Source organism: Papio anubis, chromosome 1 (assembly GCF_008728515.1).
Source record: "Papio anubis isolate 15944 chromosome 1, Panubis1.0, whole genome shotgun sequence".
NCBI lineage: Eukaryota > Metazoa > Chordata > Mammalia > Primates > Cercopithecidae > Papio > Papio anubis.
Genome location: NC_044976.1, coordinates 76,667,324 through 76,678,569, shown reverse-complemented (window position 1 = coordinate 76,678,569; position 11,246 = coordinate 76,667,324).

Here is an 11,246-nt window from a genome sequence, read left to right as displayed (position 1 = left end):
TTAGGAACATCAGACAGGCCTTCATAAATAAAAATCTCTGGTGTATTTTTAAAATACATATAACACTATTGAATCAAAGAGAATCCTACACAAAGACTATGCTTTCAGGGATCATTTCTATAGTTCATTTGAGAATGCTACACAACCAAGAGTTAATTATAAAATTGTAACATTTTTCCCACCTACTTTTTTCAAGCACACAAGCTGTCCTGCATTCGTTTCTGTGAATATTAAATAACCCAGTCCAAAGGTGACTAGCATGCAAATAACTGTGCAACACAAAATGTTCTCCTACAATCAGATAGCTGAACAAGATTAATCAGAGAAAGCATTTTGACTTCAGATAATCTTTGAATACTTACCTACAGAAAGTATTTAACTATTTTCCTTGATCGAATGACAGATAGTAATACAAACAAAATTTACATGAGGGGGAAAATTATGTTTGAGAAAGAGTCGGATTTTTAATATATAAATCTATGCTTCTTAATCTAGCTTCAAGCTACCTATGACTTGCTTCTTCTCCCCAACTTCCCTCCCCAACCACCTGACTACCTTGATTTATTGCAAGCCACTAAAAAAAAAAAAAAAAAAAAAAAAAAAAACCACTCATTCCAACATTCCAGCTGCAGTGACCTTATTTTGGTTCCTCAAATGTGCCCGTTTTTTCTCAGGTCAAACCCTTCACTGCATCTGCCTCAGTCTCCCCAGCACATCCCCTGCTCAGCTGTCTCCTCATCCATCCGGTCCCAACCTAAGAGTGTTATTTCCTTAGAGAGGCCTTCCCTGACCACTAATGCCAGGCCCATCTCCCTTGCTATGCTCTCCTGCTGCACCCTTTCCTTTGCCTTCGAAGCATTGGCCACTCTTTACAAAGATATATCCCATATGAATTTATTTGCTTAACTCACTTCCACACTAGCCCCATGAGGCTAATAAGTACCTTGCTATTTTGTTCATCACGGTTTATGCAAGATCTAGCACAGTATCTAGCAGTTAGTAGGAGCTCAAAAAATATCTGCTAAATGAACCAAAATACACAATGTCCCCCTATCCTTTACCAAGTCAGTCTTCCATCAAACTCAATTTTTTGATAAGAAAATGTTTAACATAGAGAAACAGAGATGTACACCACTGTTGGAAGGCTGGGGATCAAAGGTCAGGAATGCCACTCCTGGACAACTCCAAATTCAAGGATTCCAGGGACATCTGCAACAACAAAATAGGCAAACCTCAGGAAGTTGATAGAGCTGTGTGAGAGCTATTCTACAGCCCTGGGTACAATGCTACTTCTTTATTTTCTCTATTTAAACATGCTTTTTCTCAAGGATAGAAATTTAAGAAATTTTTTAAAGAGTTATTTTAAAAATACAATCGAACTAATAAAGATATTATAAGACAGCAGAAGTTTCTAACATAAGTATGTTCAGAGCCTTGTAGAACTTCAGAGGAAGAAGTAATAGTGTCCCTTAAGAGGAACAGTATCACACCAATAAAAGAGGTGATATCTGTGCTCAACCTTGAAGTATGAATTACAACACAACAGAGAAAAGAAAAAAGACATTCCAGATAGAGGAGACAGTACATGCGAAGACTCAGAGACATTCCCTCATATAGGGCTCCATCAGGGAAGCAGAATCTGTATGACAGGTATGTAATAAGAGATTTGCTGTAGAAATTAAACCTAACAGTTGTTGGAGAAGCTAGGAATGTAAAAGTCTGGAAGGGGAAGAATGGAGGATCAGGGAAAAGTCACTGATCACAGAAAACGAAAATGGAAACTGATGGAAAAAGCAATGGAAGGTGGTTGTCTCTGTGTCTAGTGGTTGGTCTAAAGTCACTGTGGGTCATCAGGTGTGCAAGATTTCAGAAAAAAAAATAAACAGGACAAGCTGGGCGCGGTCGCTCACGCCTGTAATCCCAGCACTTTGGGAGGCCAAGGCGGGTGGATCACGAGATCAGGAGATTGAGACCATCCTGGCTAACACAGTGAAACCCCGTCTCTATTAAAAATACAAAAAAATTAGACGGACTTGGTGGCCGGCGTCTGCAGTCTCAGCTACTCAGGAGACTGAGGCAGGAGAATGGCGTGAACCCAGGAGGCGGAGCTTGCAGTGAGCCGAGACCGTGCCACTGCACTGCAGCCTGGGCGACAGATGACAAACCTTAAGCTACAAAGACAAAGAAGACCTTTAAAAACAAGTTGGAACATACGAAGACAAAGCGGAACCAGCATCTGTCTCTAACTAACAGTGCAGGTACCGTGTGGAAGAAACTGGTATTCTTCACCACAAAACACACTTATTCCTGGCCCAGGGCTCAGAGAAGTTGAAAGAGTGGCAAGAGCTGGAGGAGCTGTGGGTCCAGCGGTTGTCCCACACCTTCCAGGTGAGCCGGCCCTGGGCCCTGCATTGCCCTGCTGAGCATGATGCCTGCTGCTTTGCTTCCACTTCCTAAATCCTGCACAAATGTCTCTCGGAACCAACTCTAATGCAGAACCATAAAGAAGTTAATTCTGAGGTTCATAGTTAAAGTTCAGCTAAATTGGCATAGTACAAACCCCTACATACTTGGAAGATTGTTCAGGAACAGCACATAGCTCCTTTTGTTGGAACGTGAGGAGTAAGTTGGGAGAAGGTAGAAGAGGAGGAATATTAACCTATAAAGAAGGTCGGTAAGATCCAAACTCTAAGATCCCTATTTGTTCCAAAAGGGTTTTAATAGTTGTGGCTGAGTGGTAATAAAGCACAGTGGCAGGCCAGCTAGATGCTCACGAGCCTCATCACCTCTTCTTGAAAACATGAAAAGACTGTATTTCCTGATGTATAGATTGTGAAGATTTTCTCCCACTCTGTGGGTTGTCTGTTTACTCTGCTGACTGTCCCAGTGCGAGTGTGTGTTCGGGAGAGGAGGGTCTCCCTTTCCCACATCCACAGTTGGGCACTCACAGTTTTGGGGGTTGTCCTGGGTCCTGCAGGATCAGTCCACTTCCTACAGAGGGTCTGTGGCTCCTCTCGGGATAGCTGTTTGTTCTTGCAGTCAATCTGGAGCTAAAATTCACAGTGTGGGCCACCTCCCACTACTCCGTCCAGAGCTGCAATCTAGTCCTGCCTCCCAACTGCCATGATCTTGGGTCTTGCATCTTTACGCAACTTACCTACTATGTGCCTTTTAATTGGGGCATTTAGCCCATTTACATTCAAAGTTAATATTGATATATCTGGATTTCTTTCTGTCATCAAGTTGTTAGCTGGTTGTTATGCAGACTTGTTTGTGTGATTGCATTATAGTGTCACTGGTCTATGTATTTAAGTGTGTTTTTGTAATGGCCAGTAATGGTCTTTCCTTTCCGTGTTTAGCACTCCCTTCAGAACCTCATACAAGGCAGGTCTGGTGGTAACAAAATCCATTGGCCTTTGCTTGTCTGAAAAGGATTTTATTTCTCCTTCACTTATGAAGCTTAGTTTGGCTGGATATAAAACTCTGGGTTGGAAATTCTTTTCTTTAAGAATGCCATATATAGGCCCCTGTTCTCTTCTGGCCTGCAGGGTTTCTACTGAAGGGTTCACTATTAGCCTGATGGGGTTCCCTTAACATTTTAAACATTTTCTCTTTAACATTTTTCTTTCATTTCAACATTGAAGGATCTGACGGCTATGTTTCTTGGGGATGGTCTTCTTGTATAGTACTTCACCAGAGTCCTCTGCATTTCCTGAATTTTAATGTTGGCCTCACTAGCAAAGTTGGGGAAGTTTTCATGGATGATATCCTGAAACATGTTTTCCAAGTTGCTTGCTTTCTCTCCCTGTCTTTCAGGCATACCAGTGAGTCATAGATTTGGATAATCCCAAATTTCTCAGAGATTTTTTCATTCTTATTTAGAATGAACAAATAAAAATGAACAAATAAAATGAACAAATAAAAATGAACAAGTAAAAATGAAAAAAATGAACTTTTTTTTTCTTGTCTGAATTATTTCAGAGAGCAGGTCTTTAAGCTCTGAGATTCTTTCCTCAGCTTGGTCAATTTTATTAATAGTTGCAATTGCATTCTGAAATTCTTGAAGCGAGTTTTTCAATTCTATCTGCTCAGTTTGGTTCTCTCTTAAAACGGCCATTTCATCTTTCATCTCCTGTATCATTTTATTGTGTCTCTTAAGGATTCTTGGATTGGGTTTTGACTTTCTCCTGCATGTTGATGATCTTCATTCTTGTCCGTATTCTCAATTCTATTTCTGTCATTTCAGCCATTTCAGCCTGGTTATGAACCATTGTTGGGGAACTCATGTGGTTGTTTGGAGTAAGAAGACACTCTGGCTTTCTGAGTTGCCAGAGTTCTTGCACTGGTTCTTTATCATCTGTGTGGGCTGCTGTTTCTTCCATCTTTGAAGTTGCCGTCCTTTGGATGGGTTTGTGGGTTTTTTGCTTTTATCTTCTTCATTTCTAGTAGATATTTGAGGGCATAGCTCAGCACTCCTGGGCTGCATGCTCTAACCTTGGGGAGCTGGTATCAGGCCCCTGGCATTGTTCTCTGCCCCCTCAAGGCTGGGAGGGAACCTGTTTCGCTGGAGAGGCTGAGGTGTTCCTGGACTGGGGGTCGCAACACTCCAAAGCACTTTTTTGGATGGTAGCATCTCATGCTAGCAGCAACAGCAATGAAACAAGGTGCATGCTTGTCAGCTGGGGCAGGGCACTGATGGGCTTGGGGCTGCTGACCTCTGTGTGGACATTAGCAGCTGTAGCAGTGTTGGCACAGGTGGGGGTTGAAGGGCAGGGACTGCTGGGGTCTGTGTGTACATAAGCACCTGCACAGAGTCATCATGGGGCAGGGCAATGGCAATCCTGCAGCATAGTGGTGGAGGGGGGTGGGTGCATTCATACCAGCAGCGATGACACAGTGGGGTGTATGTACACCCACGCACCAGCAGAGAAAGGGAGGTGAGGTCCACCCATGCACACATACACTGGTAAAGCTATGACGGGATGGCTATGGCACAGGGAAAGTTGTAGTTGTGGGAGGGTACAAGCAGGCTGGTGCATGTGAGGAAAGTCCACTCTGCTGGCGCTCTCTGACAGTCAGACATGGTCTACCAGCACAGGAGCTATGAGGTGGCCCCTGAGAGGCACCCCAGGATGCACTGCAAGCAGGCACAGCCAGGCTGGGGCCCCAGGAGAGGCCAGGAGACAGAAACACACTCAGGTCAGACTGGCCCTGTCTCATAGGCAAGATCATCCTGTTCTGTTCAGTCCCAACAGTTCCCGTAAGGCTAAAGTCTTGTAGGTGAGCAAAGCAAGCCTTAGGGGATGAGTGTCACTGGCCATACTATCCTGCAGATGTTCCTACACCAAACCCTCTGGACTCCACACAGGCTGGAGCCCTGCCCCTACCACCTCTCTAAGCAGCTCTCCTTGCCAGCTCACGTGTTCCATGTGAGTCATGGGGCTCACCTGCTGCCTGGATTCCAGAGGTCCATGGAGAGAGTGGATCACTTTTTGTCTGCCCCACTCACCCCTACCCCAGGAGTCACTCAGGGCCAGGAATGAGTCCCGGTTTACAGTAACCCCATGCAGGGTTACACCTTCCTCCCCCTTTAGCCCAGTGTCTGTGTCCTGCCTCCATCCACTCTCAATGCCACCCTTCTGAATATCTGCTTGGACTGCACCAGTCTTCCCTGTGTCCTGGTCCTTGGTGGCAGATGTTCCTCCTAGCTGCATCTAGTCAGCCATCTTGCCACAAATCAGTTTTTTTAAGGTTCCTTAAAAATTTCAGTCGTGATATTTGATTTAAATTATAATAAACCTATAAATTCTCAATTTGAAGTAATTTATATCTTCAAAGTTTTTGGCACTCCAGTCAAGAAACAATGTATATCTCTTAATTATTTGTCTTTCATTTTTCTCAGAAGAGTTTTTAATGTATTTCATGCAAGTTCTATTTATTCATCAAGATGTTTTTATGTCTTCTAAAATTATTACAGTTGGGATGCTTTTTCCTGTTGGATTTTTTACCTATTGATAGATATGTCTAGCTACTGTACTAATCTCAATTATTTACTCTCTAATCCCAATTATTTACAATCTTGTTTCTCTTGGAATTTCTGGGTGCACAATAATATCCTCTGAATATAATAATATTATCCAATTCAGTATATACATGCCTAATTTCTGTTTCAGGCCTTATTAAATTCACCATAACTTCCAAAACAATGTTAAATTTTAAAATGGTAATTCGTATGCATCTTTATTTATTATTTTAATACTAATGCCAACAGGAATTCAATGTTAAATAAACATTAATAAGAAAAGAAGATATCTCTCAGAGGTTTTAAAATAGCAACATGATATAGTCATGTTTGTGACTATATCACTATTATTTTGAGAAAAAATAAAGGTGTTTGTTTTTGCATGCAGGCTATCCTAGTGAAACAGCATGGGCCTTGGAATCCAATATATATATGAATTTAAGACTGACTTTACCTCTTTGTGGTAGGTGGAATTCTAACATGATCCTCTAGTGACTCACATCGTTGTATAGTCCTGTCCCCTTGAGTGTAGGAGGCACTTGGGGATATGATAGGATAGCCTCTCTTTAATTGGTGTATATTATATACCACATTTGACCTTCAAAAAGAGAAATTATCCTCAGTGGGCCCAACCTAATCAGGTAAACCTTAAAAAGGTGAAGCTTTCCCTGGCAAGAGATTCGAAGCATGAGAGGGATTCAACACAAGGGAGAGTCTCTCTTAATGGCTTTGAGGATGGAGGAAGCCATGTGGCAAGGAATACAGAAGATAGGACTTGCAAGTTGCCCCAGCTGACAGCAAGCTACAACCACGAAGAATTTAATACGTCCAACAAGACTGATATTGGGACCAGATTCTTTTCCAGAGACTCCAGAAAAGAAATGGCAGCCTGGGCAACATCTAGATTTCAGACTTTCAAGAATGTGAACAGAAAACCGCCCTTACCATGACTAAGTCTCTAATTTACAGAACTCTTAGCTAACAAATGGGTGTTATTTTCAGCTGCTATGTTTGTAGGAACACATTATGCAACAAAGAAAATTAATATACAATAGCTGAGTGAACTTGAAGCCACTCCTTAACCTCTCAAAGCTTATATACCTTCATATGTAAAAGGATCATAGTAGCCACATTGCAAGATTGTGATGGAGGCTAAAAGAGGCAATGTAAGTAAAACATATGCTATGGCTGCTGTGGCATGTTGCATATAGACACTCAATAAAGTCTATGTTCTGTTTTTTAATATTTTTAATTATTTAGATAAGTTGCTAACTATATGTACTTTTTTATTATACTTTAAGTTCTGGGGCGCATGTGCAGAATGTGCAGGTTTGTTACATAGGTATACATGTGCCATGGTGGTTTGCTGCACCCATCAACCCATCATCTACATTACGTAGTTCTCCTAATGCTATCCCTCCCCTAGCCCCCAACACCCTGACAAGACCAGTATATGATGTACCCCTTCCTGTGTCCATGGGTTCTCATTGTTCAACTTCCACTCATGAGTGAGAGAGAACATGTGGTGTTTGGTTTTCTGTTCCTGTGTTAGTTTGCTAAGAATGATAGTTTCCAGCTTCATCCATGTCCCTGCAAAGGACAGAAACTCATCTTTTTTTTATGGTTCCATAATATTCCATGGTGTATATGTGCCACATTTGCATTAGTTCCAAGTCTTTGCTATTGTGAACAGTGCTGCAATAAACACACGTGTACATGTGTCTTTATAGTAGAATGATTTATAATCCTTTGGGTATATACCCAGTAATGGAATTGCTGAGTAAAATGGTATTTCTGGTTCTAGATCCTTGAGGAATCGCCACACTGTCTTCCACAATGGTTGAACTAATTTACACCCCCACCAACAGTGTAAAAGTGTTCCTATTTCTCCACATCCTCTCCAGCATCTGTCGCTTCCTGACTTTTTAATGATCGCCATTCTAACAGACATTAGATGGTATCATATTGTGGTTTTGATTCGCATTCCTCTAATGACCAGTGATGATGAACTTTTTTTTCATATGTTTATTGGTTGCATAAATGTCTTCTTTTGAGAAGTGTTTATTCATATCCTTTGCCCACTTTTTGATGGAGTTGTTTTTTTCTTGTAAATTTATTTAAGTTCTTTGTAGATTCTGGATATTAGACCTTTGACAGATGGATAGATTGCAAAAATTTTCTCCCATTCTATAGGTTGCCTGTTCACTCTGATGATATTTTCTTTTGCTGTGCAGAAGCTCTTTAGTTTAATTAGATCCAATTTGTCAATTTTGGCTTTTGTTGCCATGGCTTTGATGTTTTAGTCATGAAGTCTTTCCCCATGCTATGTCCTGAATGGAATTGCCTAGATTTTCTTCTAGGGTTTTTATGGTTTTAGGTCTTATGTTTAGGTCTTCAGTCCATCTTGAGTTAATTTTTGTATAAGGTGTAAGGAAGGGGTCCAGTTTCAGTTTTCTGCATATGGCTAGCCAGTTTTCCCAACAGCAATTATTAAATAGGGAATCCTTTCCCCATTGCTTGTTTTTGTCAGGTTTGTTAAAGATCAGATGGTTGTAGATGTGTGGTGTTATTTATGAGGCCTCTTTCTCTTCCACTGGTCTATATATCTGTTTTGGTACCAGTACCATGCTGTTTTGGTTACTGTAGCCTTGTAGTATAGTTTGAAGTCAGGTAGCATGATGCCACCAGCTTTGTTCTTTTTGCTTAGGAGTGTCTTGGCTATGCCAGCTCTTTTTGGGTTCCACATGAACTTTAAAGTAGTTTTTTCTAATTCGGCGAGGAAAGTCAATGGAAGCTTGATGGGGATAGCATTGAATCTATAAATTACTTTGGGTAGCATGACCATATTCACAATATTGATTCTTCCTATCCATAAGAATGGGATGTTTTTCCATTTGTTTGCGTCCTCTTTTATTTCCTTGAGCAATGTGGTTTGTAGTTCTCCTTGAAGAGGTCCTGCACATCTCTTGTACTTTGTATTCCTAGGTACTTTATTCTCTTTGTAGCAATTGTGAATGAGAGTTCACTCATGATTTGGCTCTCTGTCTATTATTGTTATATAGTAATGTTTGTGATTTGTGCACATTGATTTTGTATCCTGAGACTTTGCTGAAGTTGCTTATCAGCTTAAGGAGATTTGGGGCTAAGTTTTCTAAATATACAATCATGTCATCTACAAAGAGAGACAATTTGACTTCCTCTCTTCCTATTTGAGTACCCTTTATTTATTTCTCTTGACTGATTGCTCTGGCCAGAACTTCCCATACTATGTTGAATAGGAGTGATAAGAGATGGCATCCTTGTCCTGTGCCGGTTTTCAAAGAGAATTCTTCAAGTTTTTGCCCATTCAGTATGGTATTGGCTGTGGGTTTGTCATAAATAGCTCTTACTATTTTGAGATACATTTCATCAATACCTAGTTTATTGAGAGTTTTTAGCATGAAGAGGTGTTGGATTTTATCAAAGGCTCTGCATCTATTGAGATAATCATGTGGTTTTTGTCATTAGTTCTGTTATGTGATGGATTATGTTTATTGATTTGCATATGTTGAGCCTTGCGTCCCAGGGATGAAGCCAACTTGATCATGGTGGATAAGCTTTTTGATGCGCTGCTGGATTTGGTTTGCCAGTATTTTATTGAAGATTTTTGCATCAACATTCATCAGGGACATTGGCCTGAAATTTTCTTTTTTTCTTGTGTCTCTGCCAAGTTTTGATATCGGGATGATTCTGGCCTCATAAAATGAGTTAAGGAGGAGTTCCTCTTTTTCTATTGCTTGGAATAGTTTCAGAAGGAATGGTACCAGCTCCTCTTTGTACCTCTGGTAGAATTTGGCTGTGAATCCATCTGGTCGTGAACTTTTTTTGGTTGGTAGGCTATTAATTACTGCCTCCATTTCAGAACTTGTTATTGGTCTATTCAAGGGTTCGACTTCTTCCTGGTTTAGACTTGGGAGGGTGTATGTGTCCACAAATTCATTCATTTCTTCTAGATTTACTAGTTTATTTGCGTGGAGGTGTTCATAGTATTCTCTGATGGTAGTTTGTATTTCTGTGGGATCAGTGGTGATATCCCCTTTATCACATTTTATTGCATCTATTTGATTCTCCTCTCTCTTCTTCTTTATTAGTCTGGCTAGTGGTCTATATATTTTGTTGGTCTTTTTAAAAAACCAGTGCCTGGATTAATTAATTTTTTTGAAGCATTTTTTGAATCTCTGTCTCCTTCAGTTCTGCTCTGATCTTAGTTATTTCTTGCCTTCTGCTAGCTTTTGAATTTGTTTGCTCTTGCTTCTCTAGTTCTTTTAATCATGATGTTTGAGTGTCAATTTTAGATCTTTCCTGCTTTCTCTTCTAGGCATTTAATGCTATAAATTTCCCTCTACACACGGCTTTATTTTTGTCCCAGAGATTCTGGTATGTTGTGTCTTTGTTCTCATTGGTTTCAAAGAAGATCTTTATTTCTGCCTTAATTTTGTTTTTACCCAGTAGTCATTCAGGAGCAGGTTGTTCAGTTTCCATGTAGTTTTGTGGTTTTGAGTGAGTTTCTTAATCCTGAGTTCTAATTTGATTGCACTGTGGTCTGAGAGACTGTTTGTTATGATTTCCATTCTTTTGCATTTGCTGAGGAGTGTTTTACTTCCAATTATGTGGTCAATTTTAGAATAAATGCAATGTGGTGCTGAGAAGAATGTATATTCTGTTGATTTGGGGTGGAGAGCTCTGTAGATGTCTATTAAGTCCTCTCGGTCCAGAGCTGAGTTCAAATCCTGAATATCCTTGTTAATTTTCTGTCTCATTGGTCTGTCTAATATTGACAGTGGGCTGTTAAAGTCTCCCAAAATTTTTGTGTGGGAGTCTAAGTCTCTTTGCAGGTCTCTAAGAACTTGCTTTATGAATCTGAGTGCTCCTGTATTGGGTGCATAGATATTTAGGATAGTTAACTCTTCTTGTTGAATTGACCCCTTTACCATTATGTAATGGCCTTGTCTGTTTTGATCTTTGCTGGTTTAAAGTCTGTTTTATCAGAAACTAGGATGGCAACCCCTGCTTTCTTTTTTTTTTTCTTTCCATTTGCTTGGTAGATCTTCCTCCATCCCTTTACTTTGAGCCTATGTGCATTTTTGCACGGGAGATGGGTCTCCTGAAAACAGCACACTGATAGGTCTTGACTCTTTATCCAATTTCCCAGTCTGTCTTTTAATTGGGGCATTTAGCCCATTTA